The sequence below is a fragment of the Vulpes lagopus genome, chromosome 16 (genome assembly GCF_018345385.1).
Source record: "Vulpes lagopus strain Blue_001 chromosome 16, ASM1834538v1, whole genome shotgun sequence".
In the NCBI taxonomy this organism is placed as follows: domain Eukaryota; kingdom Metazoa; phylum Chordata; class Mammalia; order Carnivora; family Canidae; genus Vulpes; species Vulpes lagopus.
In genome coordinates, this window is record NC_054839.1 from 20428428 (window position 1) to 20441585 (window position 13158).

Consider the following 13158-nt stretch of genomic DNA (forward strand, 5'->3'; position numbering starts at 1 on the left):
AAACCACTGTAAACCTTAAGACTTGTACAGGCTCAGAAGACTGACTATAACTTGATGTGAAGGTATTATTATCTTTTTCTAAAAATCTCACTCAGAAAAGAGGCTGCTCTTCCAAAGAAAAGGATAATGAAGCTACACAGGGAAATATCAGGAGTTTCCTTGCAGACATTCAAAGGGGTGAAGAGTGCCTTGGCCTAAGAACAAAGACTTTTAAACTTCAGTGGTAGATGTGTTAATGTAGAGAGGGGATGTGTGAGGCCACTGTGGCCAGATGTCAGGGCACAGCACAGCACACTATTCTCAAAACTCCAGTTTTCATATCATACCGAAATAGCTCTGATGATAATTTGACTTCCCGTGTGGCAGCACAAGAGAGTACTCTCTACATAGTTGGAGCATCCAGCGTTTGGGGTAGCATTGTCTACCATTTAAATTAATAAATGGTTGTTATGAGTTATTACTGATCTTTACACCCATGTCTTCTGTTACTTATATGAGAGAATACCAACCTGACAGATTTATGTCTCATTGTAAACATGTCTATGGATACTCTGATTTTATTTTTGCTGCTTATGAGCATGATGGCTCTCAGGGAGCTCCTGATTGATGAGTAAATGTTGAGTTTGCAGTCACAAGTGTTTCTGATCACCTCTGATCGTGGTCTTGAGCTGTGTTGATTCATTGCAGTAATTCCATGAACTGTGTTGATTCACCACAGTAATTCCATGCTGCGGAGACATGGCTGGGCTCTGCATCCTGCTCTAAGTTATATCCCATAGTCTGCTTCTGCCTTTTCCCTTCAGATTGTTCTAGAAGTGAATTAGTATAATTCTGAACCTGAAATTTTAAGAAAGAGTTTTATTGTTTATTACAGATAGTCTCTAAAGAACTACCCACCTGCGGAGTCTCTGATTCAGAAGTAGGGCATAAGGGGTAGCTGCAGTTTTAAACACTTCACAGGTTGTTCTACTAGGATTCAATTCTAATAAGTATTGCATAAAGTAAATAAAAGCTATCAAAAGTTTTATCATTAATGTCTCATTTAAAATTTGCAAACTGATCTATATAGACAAGTAAATCCTCTGAAACTCTTAAAAGGATGATATTCTGGAAGTCAAATATTGGCTTCAGGGGAGAGGGAAGAGGCTTATGCTGACACATTTGGTTTCCTGTAAGAGTTGCTTTCACAACATGTTTACCAAGATTCTGTATCCAATGTTGCAAGTGGTAGTATCTCTTGGGAGACATTCTCAGTATAAGAAATGTTAAATTTATCAGGATGTAGCATCTTTGTTCCCCAGAGAAGCAGCAGTAGCAAAGCTAGAAGTCTACTTAAAATAAGAAATAGCTTTAGGGAAACCTTGAGGGAGAGGTGATCTTTGGGGGCAAAACAATTTTGTTGTTATAGCTTGATTTTTACCTTTGTTCTAATTTAAAATGCAAGCTCCTAAAAATGCAGCTGGAAATGTACCTAAACCTTAGTATAGCTTCACTTTATTTTCTTTAAGAATCAGAGCTCTGTCTCTTCTTTTAATTCAAGCCTGAAAGACTATAATCTTGATAAAATTATTTTCCTATTAAATTATAGAATTATTTTTACTTTTAGGTATTAGGATATTAAAATCACAGCATATAAAACCAATAGATACTGCTATAAAGAAACAAAGAGGCATCTTTTCTTATTATGCATGCAGGTTTCTAACTCAATAAATATAAATGTAAGTATGGAATTAGGATGCATAGAAGAGCATGCTGGGAATGCAGAGGGACTCCCAAATGTTACTGTAATGTATAGGGTAAAGATCTTTGGCTCTGAAGTCAACCACTGTAGTTTTAAATCCTAAATTTCACACCTCTTGCTTGTGTGACTTTGATTAATTTACTTAACCTCATAACCTTCGTTTTCCTTACTTATGTTTTGCACACAATAATAGTCGGCACCCCAAATATGTTGTTCTGGGAATTAAATGAAATAATTTATATAGAACACTTAGCTTAATATATGGAACGAAGTGTATTAGCCTCAATAAAGGGTAACTATTATTATTATCATGGCTGCAAGATGATACAGGAAACAGAAAATTTACATTGTATAAGCAGAGATGAGTGAAAGAAGATTTCTGTGTACCAAGCTGAGGCATTGTACTTTGTGATGAAGGGAATGTACAAACATTTTTGCATGGATCTGTGAGTAGACTGATAAAATTTGTGAAAAATCATTTTATTAGAAAAATCATTTTATTAGTTCTAGTTAAGATGACATTATGAGCTATGGGCATTGATGTGTCAATCTCTATCCCATGCCCAAGAAATTCACATACTCTTAACATTCATATTTAGAATGATGAAGGGAATATTGAATATTGAATTGAATTAGGTAAATGTTTGAATCAACAGTGGCAATTAAATGAAATAATTTATATGGAACACTTAGCTTAATATATGGAACAAATCTTAGCATGCTGGAGAAATCCTACTTAGAAAATAGGGAAAGATTCAAATTGAAAGAGAGCAACAGAACAACATTCCCAAACACTGTTTTGCTTTAAAGCAGGGGACCAGGTAGACAACAGTTCTGTAATCATGTTTGATCCAGTGGCAGGTTTAATAAGTACCAAGGTTTTTCAGTAGGAAAGTACATAAAAACATTTATAGCTATCTTGTAATTGGACCACAATGTAATCGGAAATTATTGTGATGTGTATTGGTGACAGAGTCATAGGCATTACTAATATTACTATACTACATTACTACATACATTATTATACTACATACTATACTACATACTACATTACATTATTACTACATAATACATTACTAATATTACTATACTTTGTTCATTGTGTTAGTAATAGAATAAAATGCTAAACTTTAGTTAGAGGTTGTTGAAAATAAAAAATAATGTAATAATTTTTTCCCATTCAGGTTCATTGATTTTATCCATAGACTGAACTTTATCCATAGACTCCTTCACAAGATAAACAGAGGCCAAGTTCTTGGACTATATAGAGCAAAGAGCAGTTAGCTCTCAACCTAACACTCCTTCTAACTCTGAAGTTTGATTGATGTTAAGAAACAGATTTTTATTTTATGAAAGTCAAATTTTATAATTATTTCAGGAGTTTGTATATACCTAATGTATCCATTCATTACCTATTTATTTTTCTTTCTGTAATAGATGTTATAAGGATAGTAAAGGGAAAGTAAATGGGGTATTTGATTATTATTTTATGTAGGAGATATCTAACATAGACATTTGAACAGAAACATGAAGGAAAAGAGGACCTGAAATAAAGATATCTGGAAAATATAAGTCTAGTGAGTGGGAATAGGATGCAAAAGGCCTGTAGCAAGAGTATAATGGGTATGTTTGAGGCATATCACAGATGCCAGACAGGCTAGAACCTAGAACCTCTAGGTTCAGAGGAGAAATAGTAGAAGATGAAGGTAAGAAAAGTAATGTGTGTGTGTGTGTGTGTGTGTGTGTGTGTGTGTGTGTGTGTTTGGGGTTGGTGTTGGTGAACATTATAGACTAGTCTCACAAGTCATGGAAGAAAACACTATGAATAAAATCCTTAATTAATTGGGAAGTTCTATTAAAAATTTTATAGAGATGCACTATACTTTGTTTTGAATTTTAGTCATTTCAGCTGCTGTATGGAAAACAGACTATAGAAGAGAAAGAGAAGAGAAAGAGGAAAAGCAAAGAGAAAGAAAGATACGGAAGTAATTCAGATGAGTCCTGGTAGCTTTAAGCCATAGTTCTGATGTGGTTGCAACTGGAGGGATACAGTTTCCATTTACTCATACAGAAAAATCTGAAAGAAGAGTAGGGTCTCTGAAAACAGAAGTCAAATTTTGGATAATTAGTTTTAGATGCTATTGTGAACAAACAAAGATCATTTTGGTCACCCAAAATCATTAGATTGTTCTCCGTGCATAGCATGATCTTCTGATAAAGTAAGCGAAGGATGTGAGCGTCAGTATCAGAACACTCTTCTCCGTCCCCTCTACTCAGTTCCTCTTTTGATTTGGACTATGACTTTCAATGAGATTATTATGACAGGATGTACAGTTATGCAGCACGTGTTCCTCCTTCTCCTCCAATTGCTTGCACTGTGGTTCCCTCAAAATGCCAGCGAGAGGGATCCCTGGGTGGCGCAGTGGTTTGGCGCTTGCCTTTGGCCCAGGGCGCGATCCTGGAGACCCGGGATCGAATCCCACATCGGGCTCCCGGTGCATGGAGCCTGCTTCTCCCTCTGCCTATGTCTCTGCCTCTCTCTCTCTCTCTCTCTCTGTGACTATCATAAATAAATAAAAATAAATAAAAATAAAAAAATAAAAAAAAATGCCAGCGTGTATCAGGAAACCTCTCACGAAGGGGCAAAAGTGGCTTCAATTCTAAGAGTGGACAGCGAGGATCTTCTTCCAAGTCTGGAAATTTGAAAGGAGATGACCTTCAGACCACTAAGAAGGAGTTGACCCAGATAAAACAAAAAGTGGATTCTCTACTGGAAAGCCTGGACAAATTTGAGAAAGAACAGAGCAAACAAGGAGTAGAGATGAAGAATGATAAGTCAGAAGAGGAGCAGAGCAGCAGCTCCCTGAAGAAAGATGAGACTAATGTGAAGATGGGGTCTGAGAGGGGTGCAGATGACTCTGCTGAGGAGGGGGACCTACAAGATGATGATGATAATGAAGATCCAGGGATGACCCGCTGGAGTTGATCAAGGATGATGAAAAGGAGGCTGAGGAAGGAGAGGATGACAGAGACAGTACTAATGGCAAGGAAGACTCTTAAGCACCTAGTGGGGTATAGAAATCTTGTCCCAGAGATCCCTGGGTGGCGCAGCGGTTTGGCGCCTGCTTTTGGCCCAGGGCGTGATCCTGGAGACCCGGGATCGAATCCCACGTCGGGCTCCCGGTGCATGGAGCCTGCTTCTCCCTCTGCCTATGTCTCTGCCTCTCTCTCTCTCTCTCTCTGACTATCGTAGATTAAAAAAAAGAAAAAAGAAAAAAAGAAAGAAATCTTGTACCATTATTTCTTTACCTAGGCTCTTGTCTAAGACCAAAATTTTCACTAGATCCTCTCCCCTAGTATCTTCTTTAGCACATGCTCACTGTTCTCACCATCCTTATCCTTACCATGTTCATTAATTCATATTGCCCTGCGCCTAGTCCCATTTTCACTTCATTTGATGCTCCTAGTAGTTAAGTCTTACCCTGTAATTTTTGCTTTTAATTTTGATTCTTCTTTATGACTTAACAATAAAAAGGATGTGTGGTTTAAAAAAAGTGCCTCTCTATAAAAATTATTAATAGAGCTTCCCAATTAATTAAGGATTTTATTCATAGTGTTTTCTTCCATGACCTGTGAGACTCTAATATATAATGTTCACCAACACCACCAACCCCAAACACACATGCACACACACACACACACAGTACAATATTCCCTTCAGGGAATATGTTATAAAAAAGTCTCAAGCAGGATTCTACCACAGATACAAAGATTTATAAGCAGATAACAAAAAAGTTATCCAAAAATTTCACTTCAACTCTTTGGGGTTTGCTTTTGTTTTTTAGGAGCTCTAACCTCACCTTGTATGGAAGTTTATTCAAGACAAATAGAAGAATATTCTAGATGAAACATCCAACAAATTTTCTGGTCAAAGTCAGGGGACTATTTTCTAATTAATTTTCAATAAAAAATCCATTTTACAAAGGCTTTATTATAATTTTCAAGAAATAGTAAAAGAACCTTTATACTCTTATCACTATATCTAAACAAAACACAAAATATGTGGAGATTTATTTAAAAGATTTCAAAGAAGGAGCATCTGGGTGGCTCAGTGGTTGAGCATCTGCCTTTAGCTCAGGTTGTGATCCCATGGTCCTGGGATCGAGTCCTGCATCGGGTACCATGCAGGTAGCCTGCTTCTCCCTCTGCCTATGTCCCTGCCTCTCTCTATATATCTCTCATGAATAAATAAATAGATAATATAAAAAATAATGAAAATAAAAGATTTCAAATAAGACATAATCATATTATTTCTGTATGAATATGAATAATTTCATATCATTATTTTTTCTTTAGAAGACAATAGATTAACAACTTCAAAGTTATAAACAAAGATTAGTTTGAACCTAATTAGTTTCACTACAAAAATTATTTATGACTAACATTCAAGAATAAAATTCAATATAATTTCTGGAATTCACTTACTCTAAATATTTAATACCCGCAAACATTTTTTCAGCATTAGAAAAGATAAAAAAAATGAAAGCAGCAAAATTGGTGATATTTGAAGATATGACTGTTTATCAAAATATTAAACAGAACTACCTAGAGAACTTATAGTCAATAGTTACAAGATGAAAATTCAAATTTAGAATATTTAATAATGAAATAACTTGTTTCATAATAGCAACATTATATGAAAATTAGGAATAGGTCTAAAGAAAATCATGCAAGACCCACATAACGAGATCTAAAAAATGTACTGGGAACTAAGAAAAAAGTCTTGAATAAAATAAGGTATACACTATGTTTCTGAATGAAGAAATTCAATAATTCAAATATGTCCACTCTCCTCCATTTCTTCTGGGATAGAAAATGTGAAATAATAGCCAGAAAAGAATGCAGGAGGGGAGAAATGTTTGGGGTAACCAAGGGAGAAGTGTATGAGATATTAAACTTCACCTTAATCTATTAGTACTGTGAGGTTTGGTTAAAAATTGATAACTTGATCAAAATTGGTCTGAAAATTTATTCTTAAGAAAAGCATTATTGCAAGTAAGAGACTGTTAATTCAATCTGCAGGCCCAAGTAGTCTCTGATAGGTGCATCATTTACAGGCACTGACCAGAAAACAAAATAAAAAATTCTATAAAGCATTAATAGGTTGGTAAATGTTATTTACTCCTTTTTTATTATTATTTTCCTAAGTTTCCAAATTATTTACTATAAGCAGAAACCACATAACAAAATTAACATTCATTGAGGATTTCCTAGATTCTATGCAATGTGAGAAGCACTTTACATGAAACCATATATATATTCCTCACAAAAACTACACAAGGTAGTTACCATTAATCTCCATTTTACAGGTGAGAATAGGTTTGAAACAGGTAAAGAGCTTTCATTTTTGTAGATAGTTTAAAGTCTGGCTTTGAACTTCACATAAATTACTTTAAAAAGCTACTATACTTTTATAAGCAGATAAAAGTTTTAAAACAAACAACACAAAATCTTTGTGGCAGTACTATAGAGATGATAAGGTGGAATTGAAGTTCCCTGTTAGGAAGATATAGTGTTCTAGGTGAGAAATAAAAGATTGAGCTGGGGCAGTGGCGGCAATATGAAGTTAAATTTAAGAGCTATTTAGGAGGTAGATAAATGGAACTGTTATCATTGTAGGTACTGCTTATTTACTGTTGAACAGGAGTCCCCTGATATTTCCACAATCACTGGTATAAGGCAGAAATAGCATCACAGAAATATACAACTAAAACTTTGTGAACTGCAAGGATTTTTTAATGTCAGGCTGCTACTGTACAAGTTCAGAGGATTTATGTTTTGTGTTTGTGTGTGTTGTGGGGAGTGGGCTTTATATATATATATTTCAAATATATATGTATCTGTATTTATATAAGTTAGATTGGTAAGGGAAAACCTTTTGATTTTTTTTTTTTTTTTGCTTGAGGGAAAGTTTCAGGTGCCTGCATAAATACCATTACTGTTTATTGATAAGTAGCTAATTATTTTCTGCCTTTCTTTCTGTCTTGATCTTTCTCTCTCTCTTTCACACACACACACACACACACACAGAGAACATATTTCATATTTCACGTTACATACTTTTTTAAAATATTTTTTAAAATGATGTATTTATTTATTTTAGAGAGAGTGCAGCATGTGCATGGGGGGCAGGGCAGAGGGAGACAGAGAGAGAGAGGGAGAGAGAGAGAGAATAGATATCAAGTCAACTCCCTGCTGAGCACAGAGCCTGAAGCAAAGCCTGCTCTCAGGACTCTGAGATCATGACCTGAACTGAAATTAAGGGTCTGCCACTTAGCCCACTGGGCCACCCAGGCACCCAATTTTTAAGATTTCTTAACTTGTTAAAACTAGTTCTTAAGACTTACTTCTTAAAGACAAATAAGCCAAATGTCAAATGAAATTGTCATTAATAGAAAATCAAAGAACATATTTCAAATTTATTTTTAATTTTCAATTTTAAAATTTAATGTATCAATATGGATCGGTTAACACTCTTGGCTTCCCATCTGTTTCTCTGGGTATAATGCAGACAGTTCTCTGGCAGTTTCTAAGTCTTTTGAGGGCAGGTACTGGTGAACCACACTGCTTTAACATATCTCCATCACATGTAGTATAATACTTAGCACATGGTTTAAAGCATTATTTTGTAAGAACCTATTAAATTAATGAACATTGTATTTTTAGAGAAAAATAGGAAAAGGAGAGCAAAAAGAAGGGAAGGGAAATAGAAGGAAAAGGGGGAGAGAGGGAAGAAGAAAGAAAAAGAGAGATGAGAGAGAGACCAAAGGAGAGAGAAACCGTAAGGAGAGAACATATAAAGGAAAATGAAAAATGGTAGAGAGAGAGAAGAGAGAAGAAGGAGCCAAAAATTAAGAAGAAAGAGAAAGGAAAAGAAAGAAGGGTGTGATAAAAGAGTCGAAGAAGTCAATGGTCAATTCAACAACTATAGAGGTAACCAAAGTCTTAAGTCAACCTTCAAAATAATGTAAATGAACTACCTTATTTTACATATTGGTAAACAAAACAAAATCACAGAAATACTGTGTCTCATACAAGCTGATTGAAAGCTAGATATTGCCATAATCATGGCTTAGATCAGTAAAAAATGACCTCCCTGCCTTTGGACTATGAAAGAGAAGCTCTCAGGGTCATGGACAACCTCTAGCTTGGAACAAAAATTGAACCCTTTAGTAAGCTCCCTCAATTCATTTAAGAATAATAATCAGTGTCTACTTTGGGCCAATTTCTGACTGGGCTCTTGAAATACACGAGTGAACAAAATATGCAAATATTTCTATCTTTAGGAACCTTACATTTTAATAAGGTAGATAGTCAATAAACATTAAGCATAATTAATATGGTCATTTATACCACATTTGCAATAATGGTAAGGGATATTAAACTTAGGTGAATCACAATAAGCAGTCCTTGTAACAGTAGATTGCAGTAGTACAATAATGAGATGAATACTTACTTGTGGCCAACTAAACTTTTCTGTAAGGGCCACTGTTCCATTCTCTTCTCTTAATATGCAGATGTTAAATCAGGAACTGAACTTACTTACAGCCCTTTCTAATAATTCTAGTCTAATCTAAGCACCATTCTCTGTGCTTCATGATTTTGTGAAACAATTATTTTCTTAAGAGTAAAGGATACCAGGCATTTAATAATAAAAACTTTGGAAAAGTCAAACAGAAATTTTGAGGAAATTTAACTATTAAAATGAAAATAGTGGGGGTTCCATAGTGTAATGGTGAGCACTCTGGACTATGAAAAGAATATTAGTAATTAAGAAATACAACATGTCAAACAAAATGGGACAGACTTCTGCTTTTCTTCCATTTGGAGTAGCAGGCAGGATTTACTTTCCTCTCTTGAATCTGACAAAATAGACAGACAAAATATATGAAAAAAGAATGGTCTTCAAGATACTGGGATTGGGCAAGAATGATCCTCAAGGGATGGAATACAGACAAGATGAGTTCTACAATTGCCACAGTTCCCTCCTTTTAGAGCCCCCATACCATGGCAGAGGGAGGCAGAGCTCAGAGGATTTTCTGAATTAAGGACACAAAGCATGGGGTCTGGGAAGACCAACATTGGTAAAATTTGTAGGACAGATTATAGGAGAGAAAGCACAGAATCCCAAAGATCTGCCAAGAGTCTCTAGTGAGCATTTATCAGAGTACTGATCAATGCATCTGTATGAGAAAACTACTTGGAAAGGGAAAGGAACCATCTAGAACTCATACAGAGCCAGGATGAATATCAATAAGCACCACCAGATGGGGAAAACTTCTAATTTCCAAGGCAATGAATGGGACTAAGGATAAATTGATCTCAGAAGTGAATAACTATTGTTTCACCTGAATACTGTTCTAGACCTGCCTAACAAAACCTACACACAAAATTCAAATGGATCACAATTTTTCTAAATAACTTAACAGTTTCAGAGAACAAAGCTGAAGATGATTTACAGGAATACCAAATTATCCAGCACCAAAAAAGCAAACCTTACAGTCTGGTAACCATCAAAAATAACCAACCATACAAAGAAGCAGGCAGCAAAACATATGATGAAGTTGAGACTCAATTAATAGAAATCTACAAAAAAACCCCATACAAATATAGAACTAAAAGTAGCATAAAAAGACAGTAAAACATTGTTATGCCTGTATTCTATACGTTCAAAAAGTTAGGTAGGCACGTGGGAGACAAAAAAAACATGAAATCAAACTTCTAGAGATGAAAACTACAATGTTTAAGATTATAAAATATATATTGGATTGGACCAATGGCAGATTAAACATTGCAGAAAGAAATGTTAATGAACTTAAAATAGTAAATACACAGGTAAAATGGAATTTATAAAATATATAGAGAGAGCATCAGAAAGCCATGAGAAAAAATTCTAATTGGTTTAATACATAAAACTGGAGTGATCACAGAGGGAAATGAGGAAGGAGACATGCAGAAAAAATATATATATTTTTTTTAAATTTTTTTATTTATTTATGATAGTCACACAGAGAGAGAGAGAGAGAGAGAGAGAGAGAGGCAGAGGGAGAAGCAGGCTCCATGCACCGGGAGCCCGACGTGGGATTCGATCCCGGGTCTCCAGGATTGCGCCCTGGGCCAAAGGCAGGCGCCAAACCGCTGCGCCACCCAGGGATCCCAGAAAAAATATTTAATATAGTGACATCTGAAATTTTTCAAAATTTGATGAAAACTATAAAATCTGTATCTGAGAAACTTAACAAATCCAAAACACAAGAACCATGAAGTAAACAATACGCCAGCACACTGTGATAAGCAATTTTTTTCTAAATCAGAAATAAGAATCTTAAACCAAATAGAGGAAAGATGTGTTATTTGCAGAGAAATTAGTTTTTTTAAGATTTTATTTATTTATTCATGAGAGATACGCAGTGAGAGGCAGAGACACAGGCAGAGGGAGAAGCAGGCTCCCTGCAGAGAGGCCAGTGTGGGACTCCATCCCAGGTCTCCAGGATCACGCCCTGGGCTGAAGGCGGCCCTAAAACGCTAAGCCACCCGGGTTGCCCTAGTTCATAATACTTTTTAATTCACTTTTTAATTTTCTCTTTAACAAGGTTATATACATCTGTGTTATTTAGTTTCCAAATATTGAAAGATTTCTCCAGAGTTCTGATTGTCGTTAATTTCTAATTTGATTCTATTGTGTTTAGAAAACATATTTTGATCAGCTCAAAATCTTTGAAATTTATTGACTTTTTGTCCCTGAATATATTTTATCTTAATAAATGTTCCATTTACACTTAATTAAAAAAATGCACATTTGTCTGGTATTGGGTGAAGCATTCTATAACTGCCAAATCAGTCAAGCCAATTGACTTGGAAATATGTATTTCCAAGTTTTTAAAATCTGTATCTTTTCTGTCTGCTCTATTAATTAATTAAGGAGTACTGGATCTCTTGACAATAAAGTAGATTTGTCTCTTTGAAGCTTGATCAATTTTTGCTTCATGTATTTGTAGATCTACTATTAAGTAAGTAAATAAAAAATTATAATGGATTGCCCTTTTGATGAACTGATTCCTTTATCACTTGGAATCACCTTTTTTTTTTCTTTTTAAAGATTTTATTTATTTATTCATGAGAATACACAGAGAGGAGAGAGAGAGGCAGAGACACAGGCAGAGGGAGAAGCAGGCTTCATGCAGGGAGCCCAATGTGGGACTCGATCCAGGTTCTCCAGGATCACACCCTGGGCTGTAGGCCGCGCTAAACCACTGAGCCACGGGGGTTGCCCTTTTTTTTTTTTTTTTAAGATTTTATTTATTTGGAATCACCCTTAATCCCTAACGATGTTCTTTGTACTTAGATCTACTTAACTGAAGTTAGTGTGGGTATTCTAGCTTTCTTTTAACTTGGGATAACAAGATATATTTTTTTCATTATTTTAAAAAAATTATTGTTATTTAAAATGCAATTCCTATAAGTAGCATATAGTCAGGTCAAGACTTTTTTTTAATGGCAGTGGTTAAAACATTTACATTTAACGTGATTATTGAGTTAGGTTTCAGTCTTTCATTCTGCCACTAGCTTTGCATTTGTCTCATCATTCTTTTCTCTTGTATTTTACTGATTACTTTAGAATGAGTTAGAGAATACTGCTTTATCAGTTTACCTTCAAATGATGTTATACAAATTCACATGTATAAAAACCTTCCAATAACATACTTCCATTTTTCCTCTCCTGAATTTGTTGCTGTTGTCATGTATTTCATGTATCCATACATTTTAAATATTTATTTATTTATAAAGAGAGAAAGAGAGAGTGAATGAGTGAGCGAGTGAAACGGCAGAGGGAGAAAATTCTTAAGAAGACTCCCTAATAAGCACAGAAGCCAAGAAAGGGCCCAATCTCATGACCCATGAGATCATGACTTGAGCAGAAACCAAGAGTCGGACTCTTAACCAACTGAGCCACCGAGGCACCCCAAGTATATACATATATTTTAAATGCATGATATATTGTATTTGTTTAAACAATTATATCCTAAACAATATATATATATATAAGAAAATGATCTTTTAAAATTACTCACAGTCTAGGTACAATTTCTGATGCATTCTTTAATATTTCTCATTCACTAAGAGAATGTTCTCACATCATAACTTCAGCTTCCACTTTAAGATGATGCATAAATAATGGAATATTACTCAGCCATTAGAAACGACAAATACCCACCATTTGCTTCAACGTGGATGGAACTGGAGGGTATTATGCTGAGTGAAGTAAGTCAATCGGAGAAGGACAAACATTATATGGTCTCATTCATTTGGGGAATATAAATAATAATGAAAGGGAATATAAGGGAAGGGAGAAGAAA

The 13158-nt window shown here is 35.1% G+C and overlaps 1 pseudogene; it reads left to right on the forward strand.

Annotated features, from left to right (window-relative positions):
- The first annotated feature begins 248 nt into the window (after positions 1-248).
- On the forward strand, positions 249-4801 carry LOC121476753 (annotated as a pseudogene).
- The last annotated feature ends 8357 nt before the right edge of the window (positions 4802-13158 follow it).